Below are 20896 nucleotides of genomic sequence, written 5' to 3' on the forward strand. Positions count from 1 at the left end.
ATCTCAATGATTGCCAAGACTCTTGGGAAAATACCTTGTGGACCGACGAGACAAAAGTTGAACTTTTTGGAAGGTGCGTGTCCCGTTACATCTAGCATAGAAGTAACACAGCATTTCAACAAAAGAACATCATACCAAGAGTAAAATATGGTGGTGGTAGTGTGATGGTCTGGGGTTGTTTTGCTGCTTCAGGACCTGGAAGGCTTGCTGTCATAGATGGAACCATGAATTCTACTGTCTACCAAAAAATCCTGAAGGAGAATGTCCGGCCATCTGTTCGTAAACTCAAGCTGAAGCAATCTTGGGTGCTGCAGCAGGACAATGACCCAAAACAAACCAGCAAATCCACCTCTGAATGGCTGAAGAAAAACAAAATGAAGACTTTGGAGTGGCCTAGTCAAAGTCCTGACCTGAATCCTATTGAGATGTTGTGGCATGACCCTAAAAAGGTGGTTCATGCTAGAAAACCCTCAAATAAAGCTGAATTACAACAATTCTGCAAAAATGAGTGGGCCAAAATTCCTCCAGAGCGCTGTAAAAGACTAGTTGCAAGTTACCGCAAACGCTTGATTGCAGTTATTGCTGCTAAGGGTGGCCCAACCACTTATTAGGTTCAGGGGGCAATTTCTTTTTTACACAGCTCCATGTAGGTTTTGAGTTTTTTTTCTTGCTAAATAATAAAAACCATCATTTAAAACTGCATTTTGTGTTCAATTATGTTATCTTTGACTAATAGTTAACATTTTTTGATGAGCAGAAACATTTAAGTGTGACAAACATGCAAAAGAATAAGAAATCAGGAAGGGGGCAAATAGTTTTTCACACCACTGTATATGTTAACAGAATTTCAGTTTCATTTATTCATGCCATACTACTAGCGTAGCTAAAAACTGATCTATCGCCCGTTTATTTATTTATTTATTTTTATGTTTTTGTTTTTTTAATTGTATAACAGTGTAACAATGCACTCTCTATTTCTAGCACTTTTGTATTAATCATTGTCCACAATCCATTGTCCAGATAAAGTGAACAGCAAAAAGATAAGTACAGTATGGTGTAAAATATAAGGAGAAGGAAGGGGGGGGGGGGGGTGCATTCAAAATATAGTATTGACTGCACACCCTTTCAATGTATAACCACCATGTACATTATATTTATAAGAGGTTAATAAAGTACAGGAACAGTAACACAATTACTTTTGCTTCAAGCAACCAGAGAAACATGGAGCAGCTCTCTGTTTTGACAATCACATCTATAGTAACCATTCGGAGGTGCCTCAAGATATATTTCACATAAGGTTGCTATTTTTAGAGGTTATAAAACATAATGAGCAACAACTTCAAGACCAAAAAAGAGGTTGCACATGAAGTGAAATGACTTTCCTGGCTTAAAAACAGAAAAATAAAAATATATACTGTATATTTTAATATGGGATTTCTTTTTCTTGCATGCTAATACTCATTTATAACAAAAAATGCAAGTAACCTAGTTCCACAATAATCCATCCAAACAGACCTGTGTGTTGCATGAAATCCGAACAAGAGCCATTTTAAGGGATATTAAATGATAGTCTGCTATTAATCAGTATTCAAAAAGGCTACTGTTGAGACAAGCTATCATACCATGTGGAGAAAGGCTACACTACCTCCAGCTCATTATGAACTGGTATTGCATCCTATTCCCCATAAAGGTTCATTTTATTACTGTAAATCTGCAGCACAGAGCACAGGATGGGAGAAAAGGTGTTGATGTTTGTTTTGTGCATAGATCAATCCTAGCTTGTGTTACTAAAACACAAATATAGCTGTAAGCAGAGTACTTCCTACCTTCTATAAAATCTGTGATATATTAATACAGTAGTATTATTACATGTACTAGATTTTAGGGCAAGAGAATGCCTATAATTTTGAAAGTTACATCATTTATGTGATTTTTTTTTTTGGTTTATTTGTTTGTTTTCAGTAAAAAACACAGCAAATATTTCAAACTTGAAAAAAGTGTAAACAGAACATGAAGTTTAAAATATGTACCCTAAAAATAGTAAAAATCAGCATAAATAAATAACTTTTCAAAAAAAACACAAGACAGAATTAAAGGAAAACTTAAGTCAGAAAAAAAAAATGACATTTACTCACCCGGGGCATCCCTCAGCCCCCCGAAGCTGGATGGTGCCCTCGCAGCCCAGCTTCGATCGTCCTGTCCCCGCCGGCGGCTACTTCCGGGTTCGGCGACAGCCGCTGACAGGCTGGGAACGCGGCTGATTTTCCGAGTTCCCAGCCGCTATATCACCCCTCTATGCTGCTATAGTGTATATATATATGCTATAGCAGCATAGAGGGTGATATAGCAGCTGGGAACGCGGAAAATCAGCCGCGTTCCCAGCCTGTCGGCGGCTGTCGCCGAACCCGGAAGTAGCCGCCGGCAGGGACAGGACGATCGGAGCGGGGCTGCAAGGGCACCATCCAGCTTCGGGGGGCTGAGGGATGCCCCGGGTGAGTAAATGTCATTTTTTTTTCTGACTTAAGTTTTCCTTTAACTGGGTATGTATTTTTGTGTCAAAGAGTAGGTTTTGCCATTCTTGCTATAAACTACGAATATTATGTTTAAATGCCTCAGGACCACGCAATGTAGACTCTAAATGTGGCATAAAATGTATGCAACCCACTTTTTGCGTTCCTGTCTCAATCACACAAACCTGAGGGAGGAGATTCAGCTGTTATTTGATAGTTATTTGATTGTTAGTTGATATCATACAGATCAGGAGCCATGGCAATTGGCTCCTGATCCCACCCCGCACAATTCAGCATCTGCAACAGAGCAGGCATTCACCTCTCCTGGTTCCCAGGATGTGCAGTGCAGCCCTCTAGTCAGATCGGCCTTCCAGCCTTGGGCCTCTTGCACACTGCGATTTTGACGTGATTTTAGATGCGATTCCAATTTGCGATTTTTAATCGTTACTGGATGCTGCGTTTTTTCTGCGTTTTTCTTTTGATAGCATCCAGGGAAAATCGGAATCGCAAATAAGAATCATAAATCGGATTTGCAGTGTGCAGGGGGCCTTACACTGCTTCTAGTGATGGGACCTGGCTTGATGATGTCATCAAGCTGGGACCTGGTTCTTAATAGCAGTAGGAGGTTTGATGCCGATCTGAGAGGAGGGGAGAGCTGCTCATCGCTGGAACCAGGGAAGGTGAGTAAATACTTACCCACATGCCAATCTGGAGCTTGGGGGGGGGGGAGCTGACAACCTGGGGGATCCACTTACCACCAGGGAGGGAGCTATGGATGGGGGAGCACTGATCACCTGGGGAAGCAATGGGAGGGCACTGACCACCAGGTGGGACTCTTACCACCAGCCACCATACATACAGTGTATAAATCTTTCCACCCCATATTAGAGTTATTGCATATGCTTCACTGGATTTTTAGGATGTACAAATAAGGAAATGGCAATGTAATGTTCATTTAATTGTACCCGAGGTACTTTGTTGCAAACAATATTTAACCTTCTGCCGCCCGCGTCACGCCAGTGGGCGTGGCCGCGGTGGCAGCCCCAGGACCGCCTAACGCCAATTGGCGTAAAGTCCTGGGGCTCTGTTTTGCATGAGATCATGCGCATGGTGCGCGCGCATCTCATGCTCGGAGGGCGGAGCTCCGCCCCGCCTTCAGTCTCCGAGCGGCTATTGCCGCTCGGGAGACTGTTAGACGGCGATCACGCCGTCTATTTACTAGGTGCAGCGCTGCGATGAGCAGCAGCGCTGCACTGGGGACAGCCGTGTGACATGGCTGTCCCCATGGGGGACAAGAGAGCGATCGGCTCTCATAGGCAGAAGCCTATGACAGCCGAGCGCCATAATTGGCTGGCTGTGGGGAGGGAGGGAGGGAGGGAAGGAAGAAATTTAAAGAAACAGGGGTTTTTAAAGAAAAACAACAAACAATAATATTTATTAAAAAAAAAATAAACATTCAGGGAGCGATCAGACCCCACCAACAGAGAGCTCTGTTGGTGGGGAGAAAAGGGGGGGGGGGGAAATCACTTCTGTGCTGAGTTGTGCGGACCTGCAGCTTGGCCTTAAAGCTGCAGTGGCCAATTTTGCTAAAAATGGCCTGGTCACTAGGGGGGTTTAGCCCTGCAGTCCTCAAGTGGTTAAGCTCCCTTTAGAAGCATTTATGCATATATACATGGGAGTCCACAGAAAATGTTGGGGGGGGGGGGCAAAAAAAGGAGGGTAAGCTGTGTGCCATGCCAAAAAGTGGGCATGGCCATGGACCATGATGTGGGTGTGGTCATGGGTGGGGCCAAATTTACATAAAAGTATGCAATTAATTGGCAGCCGATTCCCACACAATGCAATTAATTGGCAGAAGATTCAAACACAATGCAGTTAATTGAGAGCAGAGTCCCCACGCAATGCAATTAATTGTCAGCAGATCCCTACACAATGCAGTTAATTGGCAGCAGATCCCCACACAATGCAATTAATTTGCAGGCCTTAAATTGAATTTTTATATAATCTGCCTTTCCGGAGCACTGAGTGTCTTTACACAAGGAAAAGGCAGAACAGAAGCACCTCCCTGATCTAGTGTTCTTGCACAGCTTTTCTAGGTTCTTGGAAGAGGGCACCAGTTTTGAGAGGGACCTTTCTGCAGAGTTTCAGTGAGAAAATCAATCATCAGAACTTTTTCTACTGTTACCCCTAATCACTCAAACACTGTTACAAAACACAAGTTATTTGCCAACCTCCCAAAATTACAAGCTACCTCTGCAACATCCAAACTAGGCCTTACCCTTCCGACTAAGTACATTACATATTTAAGTGTTAAAATATCTACTAACTCTAAAGACCTTTTTGCACTAAACCTTAAGCCAATGTTTGCCACTCTGAAGCAAGATATCCTAAAGTGGAACTTGCTCTCGCTGTCCTGGATGGCCGTATCCAGGTGATCATGATGACCCTCCTCCTCTGGTTGCTATACCTTTACAGGTAACCCAGTCCTCACTCAAAGATCTACAACTCTCCGTCTTCAAATTTAGAACTAATAACAAAAAATATAGAATAAAACAAAAAAGCATGTGCCTGAGCAGAGAAAGAGAAGGCCTAGGAGTTCCAGATCTCTTTAGCTATTATAGGGCCTCCCAAATAGCACAAATGATTCACATGCTCTCTGAACACAATTATCCTCTATGGGCTAAGATTGAGAACAATTTACTATCACCTGTTCCTTTCCCAGCACTGCAATGGTCACCCCTAGTTTCTCCAGCTAAATACCAGAAGGTTTCTCCTCTCACAGCCCACTCTCTGACCATATGGAATCGACTCAAACTATGCAAGGGATTGCAATCCAAAGTCCCTCCTCAACTGCCCCTCTTTGGTAACCCTTACCCCCCCCCCCCCCCCTCGGACTAAAATGGGGAGGATTCAAATGGTTGAAAGCCAATGGGTTTCTACAGTAGCTCCTAAACATTTCTTAATAAATGAGAAATTCCCCATTTGGGACCAATTTAAATCAACTATCTCTTTTCCACCCTCTGAATACTTTCTTGCAATCCAGATTTATCGCTTCCTAACATCAGTCTCCCCTGCAAATTCCTCTCTTCCCCCCAGAAATCTCTATAAAGCAAGGTGTACCCTGAGTCCCTTAGAAGGTGGTCTTACCTCATACATACTGTATACACGGTAATTTCCCAACCTTTTGAATTTACAAAAACTTGCTCAATGACACAATGTGACTTGGGCCTCAAACTTACTCCCAAACATTTGTCAAAATGTTGTTTTACTTTAACAAAAGGCAATAGCTACTTTTCCCATATAGAAACCAACTATAAAATTTTGCATAGAACATACATTACCCCAGAAATGATGCACGCAATATCCCTCTCTAATTCTGAGCTCTACTTTAGAGGTTGTGGACGTATTGGCACTCTTGACCATATTTGGTGGTTCTGCCCCCTAGTTAAGCAATTCTGGGCATAGGTCACTTCCACCATAGGCACAGCCCTAGAAATCCCTCTTTCCCCTGACCCTCTACTCCTATTATTGGGTGATAAACCCCACGGTTGGAAATATCCCCAAAACAGATTAGCACAACACATTGCCAAGGCTACTGAAGAAAGATGGAGCGCGCCATAGTGCTTTAAACGTTTTAGGGGTATTTTATTGACACATAAAAGTTATACTCACAAACATTGATGTTAAAATCGCATGTCAGCGGACAGCCAGCCGCTTTCCTCAGTGGTGGAGAATGACGCGCTGTGGCCAGCAGCGCGGTTACCGATGTCCTGGGCTCCGTGCCGTGCGCCGAAACGCGTCATGACGTCACACGCTTACTGAACCCAGCCACGCCCACTCCTCAGCGAGACGCAGCCCAGGGCATCGGTAACCGCGCTGCTGGCCACAGCGCGTCATTCTCCACCACTGAGGAAAGCGGCTGGCTGTCCGCTGACATGCGATTTTAACATCAATGTTTGTGAGTATAAATTTTATGTGTCAATAAAATACCCCTAAAACGTTTAATGCACTATGGCGCGCTCCATCTTTCTTCAGTTGTCTTGCTAACCACCCCATATGGAGCGCTGCAGTGCTGGAACTTTAAAGGGGAACCGCCCTTGACCGTGCGATCTGTTGACTGGAGCGCAGGATACCTTTGTGACATTGCCAAGGCTGCCAGGTTACACATAGCTCGCCATTGGCACCAGCCCTTTCTATCAATAGACCTCGCAGATCACATTATCATGGATATATTGATATCTGAATACCTACTAGCTATAGTTAATGATACAACAGATACCTTCATTAAAACCTTAACATTAGCTTACGATATATGCCCTCCTTGGAAACTAATCCTGTCCTCTGCTGCAACTGTGATCTATGTTATATACTATTTTGTTCTATCGTTTGAAATGTGATGTACTATTTGTAATTTTGCACTAAGCCCTATGCTAAGGGCTAAATCATAGCATGACTATATTTTTGAAAAAAATGTTTTTAATAAAAGTTTGAAACTAAAACACAAGTTATTGGGAATAAATAAGGATTTCTCCCAGCCAGTTTTTTTACTGTATATTACTGTCAATTACACAACGTGGGCAGCATGGTGGCGTAGTGGTTAGCGCTCTCTCCTTGCAGCGCTGGGTCCCCGTTTTGAATGCCAGCCAGATCAACATCTGCAAGGAGTTTGTATGTTCTCCCCGTGACAGGTTTCCTCCGGGTACTCAGTTTTCCTCCCATATCCCAAAAACATACAGATAAGTTAATTGGCTCCCCCTTAAATTGGCCCTAGACTATGATACATGCACTACACAATACATAGATAGACATACTGTATGACTATGGTAGGGACTAGATTGTGAGCCCCTCTGAGGGACGGTTATGTGACAAGACAATATACTCTGTACAGTGCTGCATAATATGTCGGTGCTATAAAAATACTTAAAAAAAAACTTCTTTTGAAAATAGGAAGACAGCTTAAAACAAGACAACTTTTCTGAATATTTCTAGCTTCCACTTACATAAAAGTAACTCCAGAAACATGTAGTATATAAATGCACACCTGAGCCTTATTTTTTTTAGGTCAGGCGGAATACACGCTGAGAGTTTACTTCATGGCGAGTTTTTGTAGTCCCTTATCTGCCAGGTTGTAAAAGCATACATATAATAATCAGTACAAACAGTGGCGTAGCTAAGGAGCTGTGGGCCCCGATGCAAGTTTTACAATGGGGCCCCGCAAGCACTCTATACATAGCAATTGATAAGGTGCACCAAAACCTGCCAATGGCAACTACAGAGTCAGAGGTGCAAGGAAGGGATGGGAAACAGTTTGTTAATGATTACTATTATTCAAAGTATCTATAGAAGTGATTATTATGAGCACAGGACCAATAGAGAGCTAATACTGTAGTTGAGGGAGGGCCCTTCGGGGCCCCTCTGGCCCAAGGGCCCCGATGCGGTCGCTACCGCTGCACCCCCTATTGCTACGCCCCTGAGTACAAAGTGTTCCTCTGATGAGCTCCCCCCCCCCCCCCATTTGCATTTAAGAACCTGTAAGTACAAATATAATCAACTTATCTGGCAGAAGACTCCTCCAGGGATGATCTCCAGTCACCCACGCAGCAGCTCTGGCGGCTAAATCTGCCAGCTCACTAATGCGCCGGCCACTAATGAGTTCCGGGTGATGGTTGGATTGTGTATAATTCTCCATTATCTCAGGACTCTAGCAGGCCCAGTGTGGGCTAAGAAGATCACTCCGCTGCTGCTTTGCTTCCGGGACCGGGATGGGGGGGGGGGGTAGCAAACTCTAGAGGGGGGCAAGCCCCCTGTGCCCCCCCCCCCCCCCCATGGACATCCATGCATGTATGCCTTGGGCTTACAGAGCGGCAGTCTCTCTTATATAGCCCATTTCTAGTGAGCTCTGGACTTACAGAGTGGAAGTCCTCTGATGTTGCCCATAAATATGTCCCTCCTATAATGCCTAGCATACTTTTTCATTAGATTGCCGGTCAGATCAGATTTCTGATCACAGCGCTGGACAACACTGGAGAGCAGAGAGAGAGAGACGATGTCCAGCAGTGCAGGAATCAGATTACTTATATGCCGTCTGCCTGGGTCTGAAGCTTTAACTGAGGATGATGACCACAGCACACATGGAATAAAGGATGGTAGGGAGAAATAACAGCACAATACACAATAGGAAGTTAATACTAGTATTACTGATATGTAAACTATATAAATAGGTCATGTCAATGTGCTCTTACTTGCACTGAAAACTCCTAGCCACCATTTCATGTCTAACATAGCATTAGCAGTAGGTGCAAAGGACAGGAGTGAGTCTAATTTTAATTGCAAAGTGGTGCAGCCTTTCTTCTGACCACGGATTGCACACACTTAGGGAGGATCAATGAGATGCAAATTGTTTCGACATTATGCAACATTTTATACAAATGTTTGCAGTTTGAAAATGGACCAATCAATTTAAACCCAGTTTTACGGTAAATTGATTGGTCCATTTTCAAGCTGCATACATTTGCATAAAAATGTGCATACATTTGCATAAACTTGGAACAATTTGCATATCTGTGATCATCCCTATAAACACTCCTGATATATATATATATATATATATATATATATATATATATATATATATATATATATATATATATATATATATATATATATATATATATTGAGGTGCTTGTTGGATGCTGGTTGATGGTTTAGTTACAGCTTATGATGTAACACTACAGCATTCTACTTACAGGGCCCTATCTATTACTTGACAGACCCTGCCACCTATTTCACTACAGTAATTGCCGTTCCTTGGCATCCTCCTGATTGCAATAGCTCCCACATTGTCCAGGCAGCACATATATGTCCACGCAGCCATTGCTGTAGCTGGGCGAAGCTTTATAAGATGCCCCCGGACCATAGACGCACCAGGTTTAGTATATTATTTTTTTCCTTGATTTTTGCCCTCTAAACCTGGGTGCGCCTTATAGTCCAAAAAATACGGTACTTTCTCATATTGATGCAGAGGGTGGGAAAGAAACGTTAATCAATTTATGGTAAATTGAGGCAATATTTTAGAGATTTTAAAGTGGGATTATACTTCCTAAATTATCATTTTTGCTACTACTCTTAGTTACATAAAAGAGCATTTTAAAGCAATTCCTGTGTGTAAAAAAAAAAGGTTTACTTTCACTGCAGAGAGCAGTACAGGATTTATAGCGTAATGGTTAAGAAAGCTGCCCATAACACAGGTGACTTGGTTTGAATCTCAGCTATTTCTACTTCAATATGCCAGCACCTATTCAGTAACTAATGAGTCCTTGAGCTAGTCTCCCTAAAAATTCTACTGTCTACTAAGCACACCCTAGAGCAGGAGTCAGGAACCTTTTTAGCTGAGAGAGCCATAAATGCCACATATTTTAAACCGTAATTCCGTAAGAGCCATACAATATGTTTCAAACTGTGACAGTGCGAATGCGCAGCTGAGGGCTCACGTCCCTGTTGCCATGGTGGTGATGTGTATACAGTTGATCTGCCAGGCAGCGGAAGTGTCAGACACGTCTTCAGCTTCTCTTGGGTTTCAGCAGCATCAGCAATTTCCCAGAGAGCCAGACAGGAGAAATACCCACTAACAGCTTGTACAATTAGCTAGCTGACTTGGGGTTTGATTCACTTTGTAGGTCCTCGCACTTTGGCCCAATAGGCTGCCTGTCAGGTGACTGGGCCAATCAAAGTGCGGGGATCTCGTCCTACAAAGTCACTGGATCTGACAGGGTCCAGATTGGGACAATTGTAGTGGCCGTTTGTTTTGGGGTAGTGCAAGTAAGTTAGTGCATGCTACAGCAGTAGCGTTATCTACTTTGAAAATGTTATTTGCGCTGCTTGATCAGTGTAGCTTAGTGAATCAACCCCTACTGATTTGTATGTGAGGCAGATGTAGCCATCAAAAAAGCCACATCTGGCTCCCGAGCCATAGGTTCCCTACCCCTGCCCTAGAGGCTGCAGCTCAATTGCTTTTAGTCCACCAGGAGAAAAGAGCAATTTAATTGTTTTTTGTCTTATCTCTGGTTCATCAGCAAATATAATCATTGCCAAACAGGTGGCAACTGTGCCTAAACTATTTATGTATCTATGGTTCCCAGTATTGTTTTTTTTACATTGTACAAGGCCACTGAAGATGCTGGAACTATATAAATCAAAACAATTATAAAAATCAATGTAAGTGAAATTAAATATTCCTTTTTTTATTTAGTGATCATTTGTATTAATATGCCTTTTGGAAATCATAGCTCCTACATTGTGGCATTTAAAGGGAACCTGCAGCGAGTAATATTATGTAAAATAAACACACGATGAAGCTGCAAATGAATATTATATACGTACCTTGCCTTCAGTTCCTCTCAGAGGCTCACCATTTTCTTCTTACAGTGATCCCTTCCAGTTCTGATGATATTTTGCCAGAACTGAAATATACCAGTTGCTGTCAGTTATATATCAGCAGCTGTCAGTTACAACTGAATGTGCAAGGTAATGTCCATGTTTCCCTATGGTTCAAGTGGGCGATATTACAGTTTAACAGTGTGCTGACCAGGAAGCGGTTATGTTGTAATGTCCATTTTTAAAATGGAGGACGGATAATTCCATTGATCACAGCGGACAAATGGGACAGAGGAGAGTAGAAAGAGATTGAGGAGTAGACTACACAGGAGGCAAGTATGACCTGTGTATGATTATTTTGGCTTTTTATTTTCAGTTCAGGTTCTCTTTAAACTTACACTGTGACAGACAGTATTTACAGAGCAGGAAAATACTACTTTCTGTGATATTCTAAAGCTGATTGCAAGCAAGTGTTAAAAATGTTTAAAATATAATAACAATAACTGGTTTAACTTGAGGGCACACTATTTTACTTTGTTACAGTTACATGATGACAAGAAAATGAGTCAGCTAAACGATGTGAATATTACTGTATGTGAACCTTAGATTTCTACAGTTGCTTAGAAAAAAAATACCGTACTTTTTACAGATACACCAAACAATGTTCTACTGCATAAACTAAGTATAATAAGGAATAAATTCTAACCCAAATGTACTGAAACTTTTCAGAGTTTTACAGTTACAACTGCAAACTTTCAATGACATCTGGAAACTTTTGTTAGGATGACAATTCGTTGAACCTAGAGAACTACTGTCAAACTTTAACAGGTATGGTGAAATACACACAAAGAAACGTTTCCTTGCTTCTAAATTGCATATGCTTGTATATTTAGTATACATTTTTCTTTTCCCTTTTCCGTATTATGAATTTGCAGAACTTTGAATAGAAACAGGACTTTGCGAGAAATGCATAAATGTTGGTATCTCAGGTAATGCATAAAAAATGCCCTCAAAAGCTCCTATTAACATAAATCCTGGTAAGGTTTGTAATAATCATTACTGTGTTTCACAGAAAGCTACTTAATAAAAATACATTTCATTATGGATAATAATAGTAACACTGGATTTTTACTTAAATTTACTTACCCTAGCTCTTGCATAGAACAGACTGAAAATGTTCATCCCACATAGAAATGCTGCAGAAATCAGCTGCACTGAGCTGTGTTTGTTTATTTAGCTACAGTTGGTTGTAATTATCTGTAGGCGTGTGTTATCTGTAGCTGTTAGAGATGGCTCGAACCTCAGATTTTGGGTCTGCGGATGCAAACTTCCGTAAAAGTTAGTGAACAGGCAAACCCGGGCAAACCGCCATAGACTTCAGTGGGCAGGCAAATTTTAAAACCTACAAAGACTGGCCACAAGAGTGATGGAAAAGTTGTTCAAGGGGTCTAGACTAACACCTGGAGGGGGGCATACCAGAGTGGGATACATGCCAAAAGTCCCTGGGAAAATTACGTATTTGACACAGAGTAAGGTTATAATCCCTAAAGGGCAGAAATCACAATGCATTCCTACATTGGAGGCATAAAGTGCATTAAAACATCTTGCGTGTGAGTATACATGAATCAGGTAGTGTAAGTAGTGTACTGCTTCACACTGACAGACCAAACTCACTGTTTAACGCACCGGCGCAAACAGCCGCAAAAGTTTGTCATTAGTTGACAATCTTAGGACATAAAATGTCAGTCCTCTCGGCGGCAATGTTTCTGTAGTGATGGCCGTCCAGAAGTACTACAAGGTAAATCATGCCCTGTTCCCGTTCAGTGACAGGCTTTGTTGTGTGGGGCCAACAAATTAATTCTGACCCACTGCTACTTCTGTGTAGTCTTTCATCAGCTTCCACATCAGGATAGTATGGATGGATGGAAGCTATACCTTGTGGCATATCTCTCCACTAGTTCCACAAGGTCAATCATGTCCTGTTCCCGTTCAGAAAGTAACAGGCTTGGTATGCACTGGTATAATACAGTGTGCTGTCACACAGATACAGCGGAAAGGTATGCACTGGTGTAATAGAGTGTGCTGTCAGTCAGACAGATACAGTGGAAAGGTATGCACTGATATAATTCAGTGTGCTGTCACACAGATACAGTGGAAAGGTATGCACTGGTATAATACAGTGTGCTGTCACACAAATACAGTGGAAAGGTTTGCACTGGTATAATAGAGTGTGCTGTCATACAGATACAGCGGAAAGGTATGCACTGGTTTAATACAGTGTGCTGTCACACAGAAACATTGGAAATATATGCACTGGTGTAATATAGTGTGCTGTCACACAAATACAGAGGAAAGATATGCACAGTGGTAATACTATGTGCTGGCCTGGCACAGTAGTACAGCAAGGGCCAGCTGCAACAGACAGGCCTGTTGTAGCTATGCAGTGTCAGTGTCACACACAAAAAAACACATCAGAAGAATATTACCTCTCAAAAGAGCTTTTTTGAAATGTATGCACCGGTACAGGCGCGGAGCTAGGGGGGGGAGGGTCAGGGTAGGACAAGTGCCCCCGGGCGCTAGGTCCCCAAGGGTGCCCCCAGCTCAGCTGCAGTGTTTTTTTTTTTTATACATTTATTTTATTGATACGCGCTAGCAGCGCTCACCGCCAGCGGGCCGGAATCCGGATCTCCCCATCCCCAGTCAGCGAGTGACGTCGCATCAGCTGAGTAGCCAACATTAGCAATGTGTGCAGCGGCTGCAGCCTGCATGTGTAACCTTTCTGTGTGTCACTCATTACAGTACCCGGCATTCTGCAGCTTCCTGCACAGTTTACGTGGTGCCCGTCTCCTTCCTGTCCCAGTTACATTGCGGCAGATCTCACAGATTACAGCCTGCGCGCAGAGCAGCAATGAGGGGGAGATTGTGGCCAATAGCAGCACCACCAGCTTCACTCTACCCAATGCTCGGGCTGCTGTGACCATGTAATCATAGAGGAGGGAGGGGCAATGTTTAAAAGAACTGCCGCTCAGTTGATATGGAGCTTCCAGCTACTGCTAAGTGAAGTGCGCCCCTGTGACACTGCTCCGTGTTTCTGCAGGGCTGCTGCCTGTGACTGACGAGTGCCTGGCAATCAGGGTGGACAGAGGTGAGATCAGGCCCAGGGTGGAGGGAGAATGAATGGGAAGGGATCGCCTGTGTTAAATGATTAGCAGAGCGATTGCCCCCCTCCCCTCCCTCCTCTAAAGTAAAATACAGGCATGGCTAGGGTACAGGGAAGGTGAAAGGTCATGTGCTGGCTCCCTGCTGGCAGAAGTCAAATGACTTACACCTCTTCTAATTTTTCTAACAGTCAGCAAAAACAAGCTTGGAGGTATATATATTGAGAGAGAGAGAGAGAGACAGACAGAGTGTGTCGGTGCACCTCCAGTGTGCCTGTCCATGTACAGAGTGTTCGTGTGTGTGCATCTACTGCATGTCGAGAGAGAGAGACTGTCTGTGTATCTACAGTGTGTGTGTCTGCATCTACAGAGTGTCTGTGTGTGTGTGTGCATCTACAGAGTGTTTGTGTGTGTGTGCATCTACTGCATGTCTGTGCATCTACAGAGTATCTGTGTGTGTGTATCTACAGTGTTTGTGTGTGTGTGCATCTACAGAGTATCTGTGTGTGTGTGTGTGTGTGTGTGTGTGTGTGTGTGTGTGTGTGTGTGTGTGTGTGTGTCTACAGCGTGTGTGTGTGTGTGTCTGTGCATCTACAGAGTGTCTGTGTGTGTCTGTGCATCTTCAGCTTGCCTGTGTGTGTCTGTGAATCTTCAGCTTGCCTGTGTGTGTCTGTGAATCTACAGCGTGTCTGTGTATGTGTGTGTATATAAAGTGTCTCATGTGAGTATCCATTGTAGGTGCCGCTGTTTACTTGACGTATATGCATTTGACGGGCAAATCTTTGCTAACGTAACCCTGTGCAGAGAATGAACAGCAATTTTACTGTTGTACTGACAAGGTAGTGCATGTTGCAATATTAGCAGGTTGCCTAGGTAATGCAACTTCTGTTAGGATAATGCGCATTACAATGCTTTCCACCTTGTCAGTATAATGGTAAAATTGCCATACGCTCTCAGTGCATGGTAACTTTACTAAAATTTTATGCACATACTTCATTGGGGCTGTTGTACGGGGTGGCGCACAAAAAGCAGCCTGTCTGCATGCCAGGAGCATGCGTACTCAGACAGATGGCTCATCACACTACGTTTCCTGGTAATGGTTGGCTTCACTGGAGGATTTCATGTACATTTGGCAGGGTCCACTGTATTTCATGGCCACTTTTTACTGCAGTGCACTCCAAGTGCTGCATGTAAATTTAAAGGACCACTATCGCGAAAAAAGTAGGCAGTTAAAAAATGTGACAGATGACAGGTTTTGGGCCAGTCCATCTTTTTAAGGGGGATTCTCAGGGCTTTGTTTGTTTTCAACAGCATTTCCTAAACAGCAGTTTAACTGCCAAAATAGCAAGATACCAGCCGGCCTCCCTAATCACTTGCACACTATTAAGTCAGTTAGATTTTGCAACTGTTGTTCAGGAAATGCTGTTGAAAACAAAGAAAGCCCTGAGAATCCCCCTTAAAAAGATGGACTGGCCCAAAACCTGTCATCTGTCACATTTTTTAACTGCCTACTTTTTTCGCGATATTGGTCCTTTAAGGCATGGTAGGGGGGTGTGCTTTGATGTCCCGTTTCCTTATCCTAAGAGCACAATCTAATTTCTGCCAGTCTCATAGTTTAACGTCCTACCATATTATGTATTTATATAGCACTGACATCTTCTGCAGCACTTTACAGAGTACATAGTCATGTCACTGACTGTCCTCAGAGGAGCTCACAATCTAATCCTACCATAGTCATAGCCTAATGTCCTATCATATTATTATTATGTATTTATGTAACATTGACCTCCTTTTGCAGCACTTTACAGAGTACAATCTATTTCATGGCCACATTCATTTTTCGGTGCAGGGGAGGGGGGGGGGCTCAAAAACTGTCTCTGTCCACGGGCGCTGAAAACTCTAGCTACGCCTCTGCACTGGTAATACTGTGTGCAGGGCCTGGCACAGTACACAGCAAGGCCCAGCAGTGACAGGGCTGTATCTATGCGTCTGTGTCACACACATAAAAAAAAAACTACATCAGAAGAATATTAGTGCTCAAAAGAGCTTTTTGGGGTGCTTTCAGCAACACATTTCAGCGAGGAGCAAGCTAAAAGCCTATCTAATGCTTTCCCTAGCTCCAACAATGTCTCTCCCTTCCTCTCACTATAGCAGGATCAGCAGACTGAGAACATAGCCAACGCTGCAACGTTTTTATAGGGGGGCGGGATCCGTGGGTGAGGGCAGCCTGATTGGCTGCAATGTGTCTGCTGACTGTGATGTAGAGGGTCAAAGGTTAGCCGAATAGGAGGTGGGTCGAACGTATGTATTCGCTGTAATGTATTCGCTACCTGCTGCGAGAGCGGGTAGCTGATATCTGTGTGTACTACCCGCCGGACAGACCCTTTGGGCCATCTCTAATAGCTGTGACACACATGCAGTGGTGCTTGGATACGTTTAGATATCCGTGTTCATGCGGACATCCGAATGCATTATCCGGGCTATCCGGGCGGATTTGGATATTCCGGATAGAGAAACTGGAAGTGCCCTTTAAATTGCTTTAAAAAACGTTTTTAAGGGTAAATGAGGCATGTAGCATCATTATTTTTGAAAGGGGAACACTAATTCATGATGTGGGGACTTAAAATCCCCCCCCCCCAAAAAAATGGCTGTTAATTAACATTAGGCCTAGGTTCCAGACAGCGGTCGTGCAGCCCACATTGTGTCCAAAGTCCAACCGCACAACTGGGACATGATGGTTTTCAGCCAAGACACCTCCAAAAAATTACGCTTCAATTGTGTTTTGGGTTAAATATAGGTGGTATCAGTGGCCTGTGGCACCCTGGCCTGGCGGTGGGAGCTGCACAGGCAGCAGGAGCAGGGCAATGCAGCAGCAACAGGTGTAACGTGTGCCAGGAGTATGCCGGACATGGCACATGGCAATTGGCACTTAGCACGTGTCAAGTGTCACTTGCCAAGTGTCACGTGGCACTTGCCAATTGTCACATGGCACTTGTCACGTGTCACGTGGCAAGTGCCACGTGACAATTGGCAAGTGCCACGTGACACTTGGCAAGTGACACTTGGCAAGTGCCACGTGATGCTTGGAAAGTGCCACTTGACGCTTGGCAAGTGCCATGTGACGCTTGGCCAGTGCCACGTGACGCGTGGCAAGTGCCACGTGACATGTGCCACGTGACATGTGGCATGTGACACGTGGCATGTGATACTTGGCATGTGACACGTGCCAATTGCCACAGGGCACGTGCCAAGTGCCGAGTGACAGTCAGACAGCAGAGGAGAAGACACTAATGCACACTACCTGTCACACTGGCACTGCTCACAGCACAGCAGTTCTGTACAAAGCTAACACAGTAGTACTACTACTCTAACAACTACTAGCACACTGACTGCAGTATTACAGTACTAACTAACTACACAATAACACAGTAATCCTATTCCATAACCTACCTAACCTATACCTAAGACTAATAGCTGGCCAGCAGGCAGCAGCTGGCCTGGTCTGTGCACAGCACACACACAGACACATAGCAGCTGCATGCAGCACACACTGACTGCCACACAAATGACATCAAGCTAATTAATGATTTAACAATAGTGTAGTGATAGTGAAGGTGTTAATCACTGAACAGCTTTTGGTTTATCATTGTGTACAGCCTCTCCTAGGCTAGCAGCACGGGAGCACACACTCTAACTGTCACACTATGACATCAATCAAGCTAATTAAAGATTTAACAATAGTGTAGTGATAGTGAAGGGGTTAATCACTGAACAGCTTTATCACTGTGTATAGCCCTTCCTAGGCTAGCAGCACTACAGCACACACTCTAACTGTCACACTATGACATCAATCAAGCTAATTAACAATTTAACAATAGTGTAGTGATAGTAGTGAAGGGGTTAATCACTGAACAGCTTTAGGTTTATAACTGTGTACAGCCCTTTGTAGCCATCAGCACTCGAGCGTGTCTCTCAGTGAGCATTCAGCAAGACGGTCTGTCACATCATGGCAGCTCTCCTTATTATACAGGGGGGCTGGCCAGTGTTCCTTTCTGTGATTGGGTGCCAGGGCTTAGGCTGGGAGGCATCTGATTGGCTCAGTGAGGTCAAGTGGGGCTGGCCAAGGTTCCCTGTGATTGGTTGCTAGGGCTTCTGCTGGGAGCCCTCTGATTGGCTTCAGGACGTTATCTCCTTTGTTACAGTATTTTGGATCCGGATTTCGGATACCTGTTAACTGAACCTGTGTGACTGCACATTTTATTAGTCAAGTCAGTGCATAAATTTCACTTCATCCTCCCAGATATGGACACAATGGACAAAATAGGCAGAGGTAGAGGCAGACCCAAAGGAAGGCCACCCGGCAGGTCTGTGTGAGGTCGTGTTGATGTGATTTCGTGCGACCCTGGCCCAAAGTACAGTGCTCAGAAGAAGGCACGTCTCATCAACTCCCAAGATTGTCAGGATGTGGTTGACTATTTAACACAGAACACCTCATCTTCCACAGCCACCAGCGCTACTACAAGCACCACATCTGTTGCAGTTGACACTTCGCAGGAGTTAATTGGTGGGGAATTAACTGATTCACAGCCATTACTGTTACAACCAGATGAAGGCGCTAAGCAAGTTACACCACCTCACATGTCTGAAGTAGGCGGCGACACTATGGACGTAACGTGTGAGGAGGATGATGATGAAGTACCTGCTGTTGGTGCAGTTTTGGAGGTGTCTGAGGCAAGCAAAGCTGGGCAGGATGATTATGATGATTATGATGATTCAGATCCCACATGGGTTCCTAATAGACAAGATGACCAAGGGGACAGTCCAGAGGGGGGGTCAGAGATGAGTAGGAGGAGACGAGTTCCTGAAAGAAGCAGGGGGAGCTCATCATCAGAAACAGCTGGTGGCAGTGTCCGGCGCCATGTATCGCCATACAGCTATATGCACAGCCAGCCAACATGCCCTTCAACATCAGCTGCTGATGCCACCATAGTGCCATCACCCCAGGGGGCTCAGCAGTTTGGAATTTTTTTAATGTGTCTGCCTCAGATCGGAGCAATGCCACCTGTTCTTTCTGCCTCCAAAAATTGATTTGTGGAAAGGCCAACACTCACGCAGGGACAAGTGCATTATGAAGGCACATGGAGAAAAGGCACAAACTGCAATTGGAAAAGCACCTGAGGAAAAGCAGCACACAAAAGAAAAGCCACCCTCCTTCTCCTCTTCCTCCTTCAGGTGCAGCATCTTCAGCCGCTTTCTCCCTGACACCTTCACAGCCACCCTCCTCCACTCTGCCTCTGTTCTTGAGCGGTTCCTGCTCCTCTGCCCACAGCAGCCAGGTGTCTATGAAGGAAATCTTTGAGCAGAAGAAGCCAATTTCTGCCAGTCACCCCCTTGCCCAGCGTCTGACAGCTGGCGTGGCGGAACTGTTAGCTCGCCAGCTGTTACCATACAAGCTGGTGGACTCTGAGGCCTTCCGTAAATTAGTGGCCATTGGGACACCGCAGTGGAAGATACCAGGCCACAATTATTTTTCTAAAAAGGCGATACCCAAACTGTACCGTGAAGTTGAGAGGCAAATGGTGTCATCTCTGGCACACAGCATTGGGTCAAAGGTCTACCTGACCACGGATGCCTGGTCTGCCAAGCACGGTCAGGGCAGGTACATAACTTACACAGCCCATTGGGTCAACCTGGTGATCGATGGCAAGCAGGGAGTACGTGGTTGTGCAGCGGATAAACTTGTGACACCTCCACGACTTGCAGGCAGGCCTCCTGCCACCTCCTCTCCTCCTGCTTCATCCTCTTCGCTGTCTTCCTCCTCCTTGGCTGAGTGGCACTTCATCTCTACTGGTGCTGCGATCTCCTCTCCAGCTACACAGCCCCATCTCCCCAGGGCCTATGCTGCATGCCAGGTACGATGGTGTCACGCCATCCTAGACATGTCTTGCCTCAAAGTGGAGAGTCACACTGGACAAGCTCTCCTGGATGCTCTTAACAAACAGGTGAATCGGTGGCTGACCCCGCACCAGCTGGAGATCAGCAATGTGGTGTGTGACAATGGCAGCAATCTCATTTCTGACACATGTACCCTGCATGGCACATGTGGTGAATCTAGTCATTCAAAGATTTGTGTCAAAGTACGAAGGCTTAGAGGATGTCCTGAAGCAGGGCAGGAAGTTGTGTGGGCATTTCAGGTGGTCTTACACGGCCATGGCACGCTTTGCGGACATTCAGCGGAGAAACAACTTGCCGGTGAGACACTTGATATGTGATAGATGTGATAGACTCGCTGGAATTCGACCCTGGTCATGTTCTCTTGCCTGCTAGAACAGGAGAAAGCTGTCACCCAGTACCTGTACAATTACAGTAGAAAGACACAATCTGGGGAGATGGGGATGTTCTGGCCCCCGAACTGGACACGAAATGCATGCAGGATCATGCGGCAGTTTGAGGAGGTGACCAACCTGGTGAGTCGCAGTGAAGGCACCATCAGCGATTTGATCCTGTACGCTTACTTCCTGGAGCGTGCAGTGCGTAGAGTGGTGGATCAAGCTGTGGAGGAGCGTGAAAAGGAACAGTTATGGCAGGAAGAGTTGTGGGAGCAATTTACATCAGAATTAGATGTCTCCTCAACACCTGCAGCAGCACAGAGGGGGGAGGAGGAGGAAGAGTCGTGTGGGGAAGAGGAGTCAGACTCGGATGATGAGGAAGGTGTTTCTTTGGAGGAGGAGGAGGCGGCGGCAGAAGAACAACCGCAGCATGAGTCGCAGGGGGCTTGTGCTGCTCGACGTTCCCGTGGTATTGTTCATGGCTGGGGGGAGGAGGAGGACTTACCTGATGTCACTGAGGAAGAGC

General features: G+C 44.7%; 1 long non-coding RNA gene across 1 annotated transcript in view; it reads left to right on the forward strand.

Annotated features, from left to right (window-relative positions):
- LOC137551674 (uncharacterized) overlaps positions 1-20896 on the forward strand; it is a 43874-nt gene that overhangs the window by 3456 nt on the left and 19522 nt on the right. Inside the window, exon 2 of the long non-coding RNA XR_011027050.1 lies at positions 11613-11711. This is a non-coding gene — a long non-coding RNA (uncharacterized lncRNA). The remainder of the gene's footprint in view (positions 1-11612; positions 11712-20896) is intronic.

Source organism: Hyperolius riggenbachi, chromosome 1 (assembly GCF_040937935.1).
Source record: "Hyperolius riggenbachi isolate aHypRig1 chromosome 1, aHypRig1.pri, whole genome shotgun sequence".
In the NCBI taxonomy this organism is placed as follows: domain Eukaryota; kingdom Metazoa; phylum Chordata; class Amphibia; order Anura; family Hyperoliidae; genus Hyperolius; species Hyperolius riggenbachi.